General features: G+C 40.6%; 1 protein-coding gene across 3 annotated transcripts in view; it reads left to right on the forward strand.

The window, feature by feature from the left end:
* The window catches only part of LOC121865746 (inactive ubiquitin carboxyl-terminal hydrolase MINDY-4B-like), an 83,959-nt gene that overhangs the window by 35,793 nt on the left and 32,078 nt on the right, over positions 1 to 16,088 (forward strand). The window contains exon 1 of one of the 3 annotated variants that reach the window (XM_042365291.1): positions 9,447 to 9,643. The exons of the other annotated variants lie outside the window; for them this stretch is intronic. The gene's annotated coding sequence lies outside the window, so the exon portion shown is untranslated. Of the gene's footprint in view, positions 1 to 9,446; positions 9,644 to 16,088 lie in introns of those variants that run through there. 3 annotated transcript variants of the gene reach the window in all.

The following is a 16,088-nucleotide window of genomic DNA, read 5'->3' on the forward strand; positions in this document are numbered from 1 at the left end:
AGTTAACTAATTTTGATAAGGTTTGCTAGACTTGATTAGAGTTCACACAAATTTAACTCACAGACACAGGATCTCACAATATCTCGTAGGAATGCAATTATGGGAATATTTTAGCATAGGAAGCACCAAGAATCGAAATTTGACTACAGGTTAAAGAACAGCAGCGGGCGAAATTCATGCCATCACCCACGCCATCTATCGTGACGACCCCTCGAACACAATCCCAAGAATGTGTTCTGAGTAAAAACAGGTTGTATTAGCCTTGACCGACTCGATGTTTCTCTGACTCTGGACAATAGTTTTTTAGTGATGGGGAAATAATCTTACTTGTGTTATAATGTGAATTGATGTTTTATTATTATTATTATTATTATTATTATTATTATTATTATTATTATTATTATGTAATCTTTCTTGATGGCAATTTTTTCCTTACTGTCTCTTTACATCATAGTTATCGGTAATAAATATTCTTGATCCAACTATTGAAATTTAAGGCGTCTTAAGATTTACCTTGTTCGGTGTTGTCTTTGCTCGGGGATATTCATAGAGACATATTTTCCCCCTTTAACAGTGGGTATATATAGGGTGTCCCAGAAACATGTCCCTCCCTGTTCCCTGCTCCCTGCTTGCTCCCTGCCTCCCTGCTTGCTCCCTGCAGGCACTACAGTAAAAAAATTAACAACGAAATAGAACTAAAGAGTAAAACAACAATGATAACAACACGTATAAAGGAATAACTTATGCTATAAATTTATATTTTATAGATTTTACTGGTGTATAGATCCATATATTATAGTTCGTTTATTATGTCCTATATTATATAATGAGGTTAGGTTAGGTTAGGTAAGATTAGGTTAGGTTAGGTTAGGTTAGGTACAGAAGGATTCAGGTTACATTGAGATCACCATCGTAAGGTAGAGTGTCAACTCATCTTCACCAGGTAGACTGTCAGCTCATCATCACCAGGTAGACTGTCAGCTCATCTTCACCAGGTAGACTGTCAGCTCATCTTCACCAGGTAGACTGTCAGCTCATCTTCACCAGGTAGACTGTCAGCTCATCTTCTCCACGTAAACTGTCAGCTCATCTTCACCAGGTAGACTGTCAGCTCATCTTCACCAGGTAGACTGTCAGCTCATCTTCACCAGGTAGACTGTCAGCTCATCTTCTCCACGTAAACTGTCAGCTCATCTTCACCAGGTAGACTAGTTACCATCTCACCAGGTAGACGGTCAGCCATCTTCACCAGGTAGTAGACTGTCAGCCTTGTCTTCACCCAGGTAGACTGCTAGCTCATCTTCACCAGGCAGACTGTCAGCTCATCTTCACCAGGTAGACTGTCAGCCCATCTTCACCAGGTAGACTGTCAGCTCATCTTCACTCAGGTAGACTGTCAGCCATCTTCACCAGGTAGACTGCTGTCAGCCATCTTCTCCACGTAAACCGTCAGCTCATCTCTTCACCAGGTAGATCATTGTCAGTTCATCTTCTCCACGTAAACTGTCGGGGCTCATCTTCACCAGGTAGAGATCGTCAGCCATCTTCACCAGTAGACTGTCAGCCCATCTTCACCAGGTAGACTGTCAGCTCATCTTCACCAGGCAGACTGTCAGCTCCATCTCACCAGGCAGGATCATCAGCCCATCTTCACCAGGCAGACTGTCAGCCCATCTCACCAGGTAGACTGTCAGCCTGTCTCTCACTCAGGTAGACTGTCAGCCCATCTCACCAGGTAGAGTGTCAACTCATCTTCACCAGGTAGACTGTCAGCTCATCTTCACCAGGTAGACTGTCAGCTCATCTTCACCAGGCAGACTGTCAGCTCATCTTCACCAGGTAGACTGTCAGCTCATCTTCACCAGGTAGACTGTCAGCTCATCTTCTCCACGTAAACTGTCAGCTCATCTTCACCAGGTAGACTGTCAGCTCATCATCGTCAGTAAGGCTCAAATGCTAATCAACCAATCCAAGCATCTGCCGTGATGGGTTGTTGAAGGTTAACAACTAAGGTGGGGTTAACTATCATGACACAGCCTTTACTAACAGCCTACAGGTGAGGTGATGGTGAGGGAGGGAGGTGGTGAAGGAGGAAGGTGGTGAGGGAAGGAGGGAAGGAGGGATGGAGGGAGGTTCGTGGTGGTGTGATGGTCGTGCGTGAGGGAAACATCGACATGTGTGGTGCTCGCCTGCCTCCCTCCTTCCTTTCCCTCCCTTCCCTTCCCTCCTTCCTTATCTCTGCCTGTAGTTCCTTCCCTCGTTTCGTCCCTTCGTCTGCAATTCCATCATCATAATTATCATCATCAACCACCACATTGGCACCATGAATAACCATCATTAATCACCATGGTAACGAAGGTAAACTTAACAAAAGGGGTAAATAAACACGAGTACCTGTGCCATCTACCTGACTTACCTTCACTACTCAGATAAAATAGGTAAAAAAAATAGTTACTATGTTACCTGTGAAGCCTCCTCGTTCGTCGTGCACACCCATTCGGTTATCGTGTGGGTGTTGGCTACAGAAAAAAAGAACTTTAATTGTTCTTTTGTGTTCATCAAGAATTAATGTTATGTACGACAATTTTTTTATACGATCAAGGTATGTGCGTGTGTGTGTGTGTGTGTGTGTGTAATTACTGCTTATATTATGCTTGTATACAATTTAATTATCTTTTTAATGCATCGTTAAATTATAGTTTGTTTACGACTTATATTTTTTGGTGCGTGTTGTCGCTGAAGGAGGAGGAGGCAGGAGGTGAGGTGGAGTAAGTGGAGGCTGTGAGGCGAGGGGGCGTGGCAGTGAGGGAAAACTAACACACCCCACCACTTCTATCGCGTCTCCTTCACCAGTCCGATGGTTGGCTTGAGGTCATAGATACATCCAGAGAATAAACACACACACACACACACACACACACACACACACACACACACACATACACACACACACACGCACACACTAACACCACAAACAACACCATAACACCACAAGCTGTATTTAACACTCCAACACAACCTCCCCTAACTATAATTATTTCTCATTTTCTATGATATCCCATTTTTTTAATTTTTAGGGGATACTCTCCAGATTTCACACAGATTTTTTTTTTTTACCATCATTTGTGTTGTTAGAAACCCACATACTTACACAGTTAATCTATGAAATTAAGACAAATTAAAAAATAGTCTTAAACGCAGGAGATAAAATGAGATAAAATTATGATCATTGAGTCTTTGTCAGTCCTGGAACCAAGCGATAATTTGGTCTGGTTTAATAGCCCACCATATCACTCAGTCGACAATGTATTCTCCAGAACTTAACCTAAGCTAACATCACCTAACCTAAACTATTGGCCTTTTATATTCGACTTAGTTTCTGCCTCTGTGACCTGTAACCCCGTGTGTGTGTGTGTGTGTGTGTGTGTGTGTGTGTGTGTGTGTGTGTGTGTGTGTGTGTGTGTGTGTGTGTGTGTGTGTGTGTGTGTGTGTGTGTGTGTGTGTGTGTGTGTGTGTGTGTGTGTGTGTGTGTGTGTGAAGCTTTAGATACTATCAAGAAGAATCAGACACACGGCCGCTCGTGACACCTGTAATTTACGGGCGGGAGGTGCGTCTTGGCGTGCAGGACACACACACACACACACACACACACACACACACACACACACACTAAAGTTAGTAGGTGATTTCTGGCTAATTCTGAACCTTGATTTTCGGTCGAGTGATACGCCTGCCTAGCCTAACCTAACCGCGTGAGTACAATAATTTAACCCCCATTCTAATTTAAATTCTGGGACTAAATTTCCTTAATTACAATGACATTAAACTCTCCGTGGGGTTAAATCATTGTTCTCAAGGGATCAAACATTAAAATTAAAACATTATTTCTTCCTGGGGGAATAAAAAAAATCACTTTTATTTTTTTTTTCGAGAATGGAATGTAATTTGTGGTGTATGATGGAACTGGTGTCATTATATATTAAATTAAGAGATATTCAAAAGTGAGTAATGTATAGGGTATACCCGTTCCCATACAGTGAAGGCCCTCACAGCCCCTACAACCCAACACGCACTCGACCCAACACGCACTCGACCCAACACGCACTCACCTACCCTTCAATCAACTCCCACGACACTGCGTACAAAAAAAATGAAGACAATAAACAAAATATTCTTAGCTTTTTATCCACACACACACACACACACACACACACATACACACACACACAACATGAGTATCGTGTCGCCTTTAAACCAATGATATGATTTTTCAATATCAATATCCCTCACTAACTAGCTCCCTCACTAACTAGCTCCCTCACTAACTAGCTCCCTCACTGACTAGCTTCCTCACTAACTAGCTCCCTCACTAACTAGCTCCCTCACTGACTAGCTCCCTCACTAACTAGCTCCCTCACTGACTAGCTCCCTCACTAACTAGCTCCCTCACTAACTAGCTCCCTCACTGACTAGCTTCCTCACTAACTAGCTCCCTCACTAACTAGCTCCCTCACTAACTAACTCCCCACCAACTAGCTCCTCACCAATCATTAGCCCCCACCAACTAGCTCCTCACTCAACTAGCTCCCCTGACTAACTAACTAGCTCCCTCACTAACTAGCTCCCTCACTAACTAGCTCCCTCACTAACTAGCTCCCTCACTAACTAGCTCCCTCACTAACTAGCTCCCTCACTAACTAGCTCCCTCACTAACTAGCACTGCTCCCTTTATGACTGACTGTAGTTTTTCATAGTTTTCGCCCTTAAGTTTATTTATATGTTGTAAGTCTCAAAGGAAAAAATAAAATAGTCGTATGCTGATATGTAGCATTTGATTAACACACACGCTATCAAATATACACTCACACGCACAGAGATACATATCAAATACACACACGCATGTACAGTATAAATAACTGATGCATATTATATACAGACACTAAGAGATAAATCATATTAATATTAAATAAACTTTACATATGCAATTATTATTTTATATATTTTTTTTTGGGGCGAATTGGTCTTTAAAAAAATAATGAATGTTTTTATTTCTTTAGATAAATTGAAAAAACAAAATTACCAAGAAGAGAAAGTTATGTTTTATTTGTTACTTCCTGTATAGTGTAGAGTAAGTGTCGATATCTTGACTATAGTGTAGAGTAAGTGTCGATATCTTGACTATAGTGTAGAGTAAGTGTCGATATCTTGACTATAGTGTAGAGTAAGTGTCGATATCTGGACTATAGTGTAGAGTAAGTGTCGATATCTGGACTATAGTGTAGAGTAAGTGTCGATATCTGGACTATAGTGTACAGTAAGTGTCGATATCTTGACTATAGTGTAGAGTAAGTGTCGATATCTTGATTATAGTGTAGAGTAAGTGTCGATATCTGGACTATAGTGTACAGTAAGTGTCGATATCTTGACTATAGTGTAGAGTAAGTGTCGATATCTTGACTATAGTGTAGAGTAAGTGTCGATATCTGGACTATAGTGAACAGTAAGTGTCGATATCTTGACTATAGTGTAGAGTAAATGTCGATATCTGGACCATAGTGTAGAGTAAGTGTCGATATCTTGACTATAGTGTAGAGTAAGTGTCGATATCTTGACTATAGTGTACAGTAAGTGTCGATATCTGGACTATAGTGTACATTAGACTCACTTCAACACCGTATAGTTCCATTTGTCTGGTGTATCTGCCCGTGTTTACACCGCTCAGGCCAACACTCGAGCAGATAAAACAACACCAACGTAGAATTCGTCTTTCACTGGCACGGTTAACCTTCTTCGTTCCTCTTCTCGTGCGTGTGATGAATCTCGCGTGCGTAGCGTTCGTTTCTCTCCTCACACGTGGAAGGAAGATGACGTGTGTGTAGCGTTAGTTCCTCCTCCTGCTGCTAGCGTGTGTAGCATTAGTTCCTCCTCCTTCTGGCGTGTGTAGCGTTAGTTCCTCCTCCTGTTGGCGTGCGTGGTATTCGTCCCTCAGTTTGCGTGGGCCGGAATTTACGACCACAAACATCCGAGTCGGTCAGTCCTTCCTCGTCTCCCACACTGTTGTTAACGAGACCACAGAGAGGCCAGCGTGATATAAGAAGAGAAGGAAAGTGCCACTGTAAGTATCTGTGAGTATCTTCCTTCCCACACCATTACTGTCGCTTTTGTGAGTACTTACTTGTCTGAGGTGAGTGAGGGAATGAGAGAAAGAAGAGGGATGAGGAATGAGTGAGGGTGAGGAATGAGTGAGGATTGTGAGTTAATTTAATTAGTAAGGGGTTGTGTGAGTAGTGAGGAGTTAATGATGTCTAGTTCAGGGTGTAGTTGAGGTGAGGTTAGAGGCCAGTAACTGAAGGGGGGAAGTGGCACATGACCTGTCTTGAGATAACATAACGAAGAGTGGGTGTGAGAGAACAGTAATTGGGGAGAGGGTAAGGGAGAGGGAGTAAGGGTGGGTAGAGTGAGGAAATGGGAAAGGCAGGTGGGAGGTGAAGGGTGAAGGTCAAGGGAGAGAAGAAATGGAGAGAAGGAAGGGTAGGAATATGAAGGAAAGGGTAGAGGGAGGTGAAAGGGGGAGAGTGAAGAAAGGGAAGGAGAAAGGGAGGAAAGGAGAGAAGGAAGGAGGGGAAAAAACGAAGGAAGAAAGAAAGAGAAGAGGGAGGAAAGGAAGAAGGGGGGGAAAGAAGGATAGACTGAAGGAGGGGAAGAGGGAAGGAAGGATGGGAGAAGGACGGAAGGAATGGAAGGTATAGCAGGGTCATGGAGTAAGTGACTAACCCTAACCACGCACCACAACACAACACACCCCGACAAGAATTAGTTCACCAGTCATGATAACTTCTGAAGGGGAACACACACTATATATTTATACCACTATATGACGCTTCTATATACACGTTCATGTTCTTTATAATTATATCTCATCACAAGACTTCTAAGAGATAATGGGGAGTGGGGAGAGGGAGAGTGGGGAGAGAGGGAGTGGGGAGAGGAGAGAGGAGGGAGAGGGGAGAGGGGGTGTGGGAAAGGGGAGTGGGGGGAGAGGGGGAGTGGGGAGAGGGGGAGTGGGGAGAGGGAGAGTGGGAGGGGAGGGGGAGGGGAGAGAGGGGGAGAGGGGAGGGGAGAGGGGAGGGAGAGGGAGAGTGGGAGAGGAGAGAGGGGAGAGGGGGAGAGGGGGAGGAGAGGGGAGGGGGAGTGGGAGGAGGGGGAGAGGGGAGAGGGGGAGAGGGGGGAGGGGGAGAGGGGGGGGAGGGGGAGAGGGGGGGGAGGGGGAGAGGGGGAGTGGGGAGAGGATAGACGTGTTACCTGGATTATAAGATTAGTACTGTATTCAATAAACTTTCCTTAGGTTAGGTTAGGTTATGTTAGGTTAGGTTACGTGTAAAAGTCTTACTCTATAATCAGAAACATCTCATTATAAATTCTCAAGTCATATAATTACTGTAATGGTGTATGTTATGTTATGTTATGTTATGTTATGCAAGATGTTTATGTTTTTATTTAGTGTGTGTGTAATGGGCTTATTATTGTTGTTATTGTTGTTGTTGTTATTATTGTTGTTATTGTTGTTGTTATTATTGTTGTTATTGTTGTTGTTATTATTGTTGTTGTAATTTTTTTATTGTTGTTGTTATTGTTATTTTTTTTATTGTTGTTATTATTGTTGCTATTGTTGTTGGTGTTGTTGTTATTGTTATTTTTGTTATTGTTGTTATTATTTTTGTTATTGTTGTTGGTGTTTTATTAGTTAGTGTGAATTTGGGATATGAACAGTTGTATTTACCTTTAAGATAATAATATTTATACCTGACGTTTTATATATATATCGCCAACTTGTTGATAATATCGCTAATTTACTCATAACATCTCCAACATATTCATAACATCGCCAACTTATTTATAACATCACCAACTTATTTATAACATCACCAACTTATTTATAACATCACCAACTTATTTATAACATCGCCAAATTATCTAGAAACGTCGCTAACTTAAGTCACCTAAATTTCTGCCCTTGGACCAAATTCCGTGTAAATCGTGGGAATATTTTCAGAGAAGCCGCTGAGGGTAACTTTTGGGACAGCCATTATTACCCGAGGAACTGCCAGGGCTGTCAACTGTGGCATGACCAAGTGGGGTGTGTAGGAGGTGGTGAGGGAGTGAGGGAGTAAGGGAGGTAGTGAGGGAGTGATACAGGGAGGAACACAATAAGGGAGACAGAGGCCACCCCAACACTCAGGGATAATCTTGTGACAAAAATCGTATAATTAAGTCAAATTCACCAAGAAAGAGAAGTAAAGAAAATTAGCAAAAAAAATCCACAGCAAACAATGGTTAACATGTGCTGAAGGTGGGTGAAGTAATTAGCCAAGTAAGTCATTAGAGGAGAGGGGGTTAAGCTGAGAGAAATAAGTGAAGGAAGTGGAGGAAGGTGATAAATGATGGAAGTGGAGGAAGGTGATAAATGATGGAAGTGGGAGAGAGTGATAAATGATGGAAGTGGAGGAAGGTGATAAATGATGGAAGTGGGAGAGAGTGATAAATGATGGAAGTGGGAGGAGGTGATATAGCCAGGCACTGCTCCAGGTGTTAAACTGAGTATATTATAACCTAAGTGCCTGAGGTAATATGATGTAACAAGACAAACATTTTAAGTTAGTTATTTTTATCAGTTATTTACTATACATCCCTCCCCCACCTGGTTGAGTGTTCCTATATTACATATTATTTGTAAATTAAAACTTGACGTATTGAAAATTATATAAAAGTTAAGGGAAGATTTTAGTAATGTAATTTGTACAGTTTTTTTGTGGGGGGGTGGGTGGTTAAATTAGTGGCTATTTATAATTACGAAAGGTTTATAGTTTTGTTATTCTGGTAGGGAAATGAAATAAACAAAATATAATTACTGGGGGAAAATATCTGTGGCGGTAATTCTCAAGTTGAAACGCAAAAAGGTAGGCGCCATTTATCGTGGCATTTATCGCTATGTTTCCTACCGCAGTTTTCAGTACATTATCTGAGACGTTCAGATAATGTACAAACGTGTGGATGCGGCGGCGGCTAGCTCACGTATTATCGAGGCAACACGCACCGGGATATTTACCAGATTACTTGAACTTCGTGTTTATCTTTTTGTAATGATCGTAAGAATAATCCAAGCGTTGTTCGACTGATTGACGTGTGTGTGTGTGTGTGCCTATAAATTTTTTAGTTGGAAGTCACACCAGGATAGGTTTCAAGTTTTCTCTGCAGGTAGAAATGGTGCAATGGCGTTTATACAAAGTCCGTGTGTGTGTCTCGAGAATTAAACAACACTATAGTCTTAGATGGTTTTCTGATCACCTGTCAAACACGAATGATCATAGAAAACGTGACGCATTAGAGAAAACGGTGGCGAGTTGTGTTGGGCGGCGGAGGGTTGAGGAGGAGGAGGACTGAGGACAGACAGACAGTGGCAAGTGGTGGTCAGTCGGTGTTGGGATAGGAGCGCCGGAGCAACTCTTACACACACCATAATACCCGTGACAGTGGCTGTACAAGAGTTTACGTTTAGCTGGAGAGTCTTAGTCGCCATGAACTGTCTCACGCCGAACCGCTGACTAACTTCCCTCATTCCGCTACAACTGCTACATCTCTCACGGTAAAAACATTCTTACATTCTAATTAGTTTTTATATTACTAGTACTTACTAACACCTATAATGAGTCCAGTTGATATAGGGTGACCAGCGCTTGATGTACAAATTGACGGCTGCCTGCGTAAGCGAATGTGTATACAGTATTTACTCGTTGGGACATTACGCTTGCCTGACTTGCTGTGATGATTGACGAATGATATAATCTTTGGCTTTAGTCATATTTTATAGGAATATACAAACACAGTGTTATATGTTATTTTTAGTTTGGTTATTATTGTAATTTCTTGGACAGTTTCCACGTTATTATTGCGATATGATAGTTTACCATATAATTACTGGCAGTTGAGTTATGTAAATATGTACCGAGTTATCATGATAGCAATGTGTTATTAATTCTGTTGTTATTAAACGAAATAAGTTAACAATTTATCTTGCTATTAAAACAGTTACCAGTTATGATATTATAAACAAGTTACATTGACAGTTATACAAGTAATTAAGTAGTTACTTGTTGTTAAAAGTTTCATAATGGCAATTAACAAGCAATTCCTCTCATTAATAACATATATTGATTATACAGGTTATTAGAACGATTTATTTAGTGATAAACAAATGGTTTAGACTTAATTGGTAGTTAAGGATCATGATGGATCTGTAATTACCTCATGTAATTAATTGGGTTATTAGGTTATTTACAAGTAGTAGTTATACTTGTTATAATTACCACGTTGTCATTAAGTAGTTAGGGTAATTAGAGCGTTATAATGACTTATGTTATTATAGTCATTAATTTACTTGTTACTGAATAATTATTACAACGATATTAACTACTATGTCCCTGTCATTAAATAAGTTATTCTATGCTTCATATATATATTACACAAGAGTTTAACGATATTGTAAAACATTTAGTGAGTCAAAATATTGTCTTTGTTTACGAGTTAAAAAGACAAATTAAATTGCTTGTAATAACGTGAGTCAGAGGGAAAAAATTATGATATGGTAATGTTGTGATTAAAGTTTCAGTGTTAAGTGGTGAAGGTTGGGTTAGGTTAGTTTCAGTGTTGCTTAAGTGGTGAAGGTGGATTAAATTGGAGTTAAATTATGGTTTGGCTGTTAACCATATACCTGTGGCTTGAGGTGAGGGAGTCATAAGACTGGGTTAGGCTAGGTTAAGTGAGGCATAAGACTGGGTTAGGTGAGACACAAGGCTAGGTTGGCTGGGTTAGGTGAGACACAAGGCTAGGTTGGTTGGGTTAGGTGAGACACAAGGCTAGGTTGGTTGGGTTAGGTTAAGTAAGACACAAGGCTGGGTTAGGTTAGGTTAAGTGAGGCATAAGACTGGGTTAGTTTAGGTGAGACACAAGGCTAGGTTAGGTTAGGTTAGGCGAGACACAAGGCTAGGTTGGTTGGGTTGCATGCTTCCAAATCTTCCTCGTGATGGGTTGATTTTTTAACTCTCCTATGAGACGAAAATAACACACAGGAAGGAGAGAGAGAGAGAGAGAGAGAGAGAGAGAGAGAGAGAGAGAGAGAGAGAGACGTCCTCCTATATCATCCATTACAAAAACTACACCAATGATAAAAGCTCTTGAAGAATTGGTATCTCTTGTCTGTCTGTTTCTATCTATCTGTCTTTGTCTGTCTGTCTGCCTATCTGTATGTCTGTCTGTCTATATGTCTGTCTGTTTCTGTCTATCTGTCTGTCTGCATATTTATCTATCTATCTATCTGTATGTCTGCCTATCTGTCTGTCTGTTTCTGTCTATCTGTCTGTCTGCATATTTATCTATCTATCTATCTGTATGTCTGCCTATCTGTCTGTCTGTTTCTGTCTATCTGTCTGTCTGCATATTTATCTATCTATCTATCTGTATGTCTGCCTATTTTATGTCTGTCTGTGTGTCTGTAGTCGGTAAAAAAAAAGGGTATCCTAGGCTATTCCCAGTCCATCACACCTGAGGCGAAAACCCATTCTGGTCTTACGATTTAACCCTATTTTATCGCTGATGTTAAATTGATTATGTTGAATTCTTTCCTCTCATTTTGCCGTATTAGTTAGATGTTAATTTTGAATGATGTTTGAGGTTTAATTAAGGTGGATGAGGTTAAGGAGTCGGTGTTAAGATCATTAAGGAGATGGCAGTTAATTGAGGTCTTATTGTGTGTTGGAGTAATTATTTTTTTTTAGGATTTTTTTTTAAGGATTCTCTCTCTCTCTCTCTCTCTCTCTCTCTCTCTTATCTTTTGTCACTCTAAAGAAGTAAGGATTAGATTTAAAGTTATAATAAGGTTAGGTTAGGTTAGGTTACAGAGGAGTCTCACGGTTCAGGGTATATATATAAAAAGGTTGATTATTTTGGCCTAAGCAACGCCTTTCACACACACACACACACACACACACACACACACACACACACACACACACACGTATATAAGGTGACCACATACAAAGTAAAACCTGTACATATACGCCTTTGTATGTAAAATATGTATGTATGTATATATGTATATATGTATGTATGTATGTATGTATGTAGGTATGTATTTTATAAGCTTTATAACTGAGGTAAACTAAACCTTACAGGTAGGTGATTAAAATGCAGGTAGTTAAGACTCGGTGAGATCCTGTAGTCAGTAAGGAAGATGAGGAGGTATTTTCACCTATAAACAAAGCCACGTGATATAGTCCAGCGTCCACAACCCTCTCACAGCTTACACTCCATCCAGCGAACCTTCAGGAAGAAAGAGTCGGAAAATCACAGAGCTTAGACGAAATGGTTCAGTCTCACGGTAGCACAGCGTAAGTTAGTGGTGGAATTTTACTTTTTTTGGGGGGGGTGTGGGGTGGGTACTAGTGACACGATAATCCATCATTTAATTTAGTATACCGTTTTAGTTCTAAGGTTCCTTGATATCGCTACGGATATCGCCAAGTAAACAATGTGTTTTTGCTCGTATCAAGGCTAATAAAGTACTTGGGTTCATACAAAGGAGTGTTATTTACAAGACTAGCGAGGTCATCTTAAAATTATATCTAGCTCTTGTGAGACCTCGCCTGGATTACGCAGTTCAGTTTTAGTCACCGTATTACAGAATGGATATAGAATCCTTGGAAAGAATCCAGAGGAGAATGACAAGACTAATCCTGGGCATCAGGAACCTTGAGTACAGAGACAGGTTAAAGCATCGTAATTTGCACTCCCTCGAGAGACGTAGAGTGAGGGGCCACATGATAGAGGTGTATAAATGGAAGTCAGGGTTAAGCAAAGGGGACATTACAAAGGTACTCAAACTATCCAACCAGGAGCGAACTCGTAACATTGGTTTTAAATTAGAAAAATTTAGATTTAGGCGTGAAATAGGTAAACACTGGTTTGGAAACAGAGTAGTGGATGAATAGAACAAGTTACCAGATATCATCATTAACTCAAATACGCTGGATAGCTTCAAACATAGGTCGGATGCTTATATGAGCAATAGGGGTTGGGTATAAACGGGACTGCCCAGTATGGGTCAATAGGCCCGCTGCAGTTTCCTCCATTCTTATGTTCATAGTATTACCACATTAGCCTACCATATCACCACACTACCACACTGGCATACCATAATACTATTCCATCATCCATTCTACGGTCAGATCATATCATGCCGTCATTCCACTATCACCACATTATCACAATTACAATCACACCATTACACCACACAGTCACACCACCACACCACACCACAGAGGTGGGTGTGGTAGCAGGTGGATGGTATCATGGCATACTCTACCCTCACCTCACCACTGCCTTCCTACCTGTTGTTCTTTGTACCTGTTTACTAATGACTTTCTCACCGATCGGGGTTCAAGGGGAGGGAGGGAGGGAAGGAGAGAAGGCAATGGAAAGGGGGGGGGGACAATAGAGGTAGGAGAGGAAAGAATAAAGAAGTGGAAAGGGAAATTGAGATAACTCCTTCACAGTGATAAGTTCATTGTATGGCGCGAGTCCCCTGACCATATACAAATTCTCTGAGCTATAAAAAGTCACCTAACCTAACCTAACCTAACCAATAGCATGACAACAGCTCCTCGTAAACACGCTGGAGGGATACTACCTCGTGTTAATTACAACTATGTTAATGATAGCTTATTAAGGTGTGACTGACTAATTAGTGGTTTGATTACCCGCTTACTGGTAAAACCTCTGTGTGTGTGTGTGTGTGTGTAGCTTTGTTAAATAAAATGTTAATACAACATTATGCCTAAAACTAATGTTCTTGACAAAGCTAAATCTAATATTACGATTAATAACTATGTATTTATGCATGTTTGTGTGTGTGTGTGTGTGTATGTATGTGTGTATGTACAGGTATGTATGTATAACACGTTGAGTCGTTAGGTAGTTCACTGTTCCTTATGTTCACGTGTGTTCCTTATGTTCACGTGTTCCTTACGTTCACGTGTGTTCCTTACGTTCACGTGTGTTCCTTATGTTCAGTTGTAATTGGCCATTTTATTTCGTTTAGTACAACACACACACACACACACACACACACACACACACACACACACACACACAAAATTGTTATAAAGTGCAAACAGAAACAAAACAGCCAAACGAGAACACCACAAAAACACGTCCAGGGTTTTGTCTACATGGTAAGAACTCGACCACAAGGTCCCTGTGACAAAGCATAGCGAGGTGCCCCACATTACCCGACCCGACGCTGTAATAGCCGCAGGTGGTGTGTGTGTGTGTGTGGTGGTGGAGTCGTTGCGTGGGTTGCTCACATTCTCTCTCACCTTTAATCAAGGTCACTACAACTTGACCCAAACTTAGTTTTTGGGTCAGCATGAACTGTACGTACTCAAAAGCTTGTATTTGGGTACATCGTGCCTACGGTTTACCTGTTGAAGGTCACCGAATATTGATCTGAGTTGGCAGCGTGTTGACCTCAGCTGGTGGTATGGTTAGGGTCATTACATAATGACTTAACAAAACTATGATTTGGGTCGTTATCTCTTTACCTGACCGAAGTGTTTTGGTGTTTTCGTGGATTAAGTTCCCCCAGGTGTGTGATGAGATTATAGACATATAATTAATACAACAAACACCGGCTAAATATGGGTTAATGAATGAAGACTCGAGTAACCAGGCTAAGAATGTCACTGAAATTACCAAGTCGTCATAGTGTGAGTAAAATTCCTTTATGATAGCTTAATTCCTTGATTGCTGACGTCTGACAAAGATGATAGCACAGTCCTGAAAATAGTTACTGTTCATTGTTCCAAAAGTGACCTGCTCTGAAGTTTGACCCATGAATTGCAATATATCACGCGAAAAAGGTTACCAAACTGACCTGTGTTGAATATCAGTTGAAGTTGATAATGATATATTGTTTATAGAGACTTTTCCTCTAAATATCAGTTTTACATAAGGGAGAAAAAAGGTGAAACAGGTTGACAGGTAGGTTAACACAGGTAAGGGTGGACGTATAAAAGTGACAAGATTATATAATGTACAGTATAAGGGAGACAAAATAACACTGATACCCACAGTTCATCAGTGTCTGTCTTCACTTATATTATTTCCATTTAAAAAAAGTTTGTAATTTATATATAACAAAAATGGTTACAAAATCTAACTGCATTATATAGCTGTTCCTGTTCCTTAGCATAGTCTTAACCTTGTAATCTGCTCAGACACAAAGGCTAAGTTACCCAATTTTGCCAATTATCTTAGACACGGTATCTGGGCTCGTGTCAAGCCAAGACCATCAACATATCCTAACAAACCTTCAGTCCTCTTGGTAGTGAACTGTACCATTCCTGTCACCTAAGTTACTCAAATTACTCCAAATTACTCTTGATATAGAAGAGTCCCTCACCTAACTGCACCCGACCTTACAAAAATACTTAGCACAGTTGATTGTGGGTTATTTTTATAATTTTTACCTAATGTATTTTGTACACATGTTATATTTTACTGTCATAAATTTAGCTATGTGTCGTCTTCACACCGAGTCGAGCGATTAGTTGTATTAGGGATTATTTAGTTTGTGTGTGTGTGTGTGTGTGTGTGTGTTTGTCATTTCAAGTAGATAGTGAGGGTAGTTGAAGGCTCTCGACAGCTTCACTTGATAGCTGGTTGTGGTACTCCTTCCTGTTCGCTTCTCTTAATACCTCCTCCTAGTACCTCTTCCTGGTAGCTCCTTAGTATTGATTTGCTTTTTCCAGTTGCATTAAATTTCAAATGTCACAAATATTTTAAGAATTATAATTGTGTTTCTCTTGTCCTATTGGGTTGGTTGGGGCTTCTTGAGAGAGAGAGAGAGAGAGAGAGAGAGAGAGAGAGAGAGAGAGAGAGAACGATTAACCATAAAAAAAATCAGAAGACGTAAACATAAACGGGAAATAAAGACTTTTATTTTTCACTGTTTTGGAAGAGTTGACAAAGGTGTT

This window comes from Homarus americanus, unplaced genomic scaffold, assembly GCF_018991925.1.
Source record: "Homarus americanus isolate GMGI-L3 unplaced genomic scaffold, GMGI_Hamer_2.0 scaffold45333, whole genome shotgun sequence".
NCBI classification, from domain to species: domain Eukaryota; kingdom Metazoa; phylum Arthropoda; class Malacostraca; order Decapoda; family Nephropidae; genus Homarus; species Homarus americanus.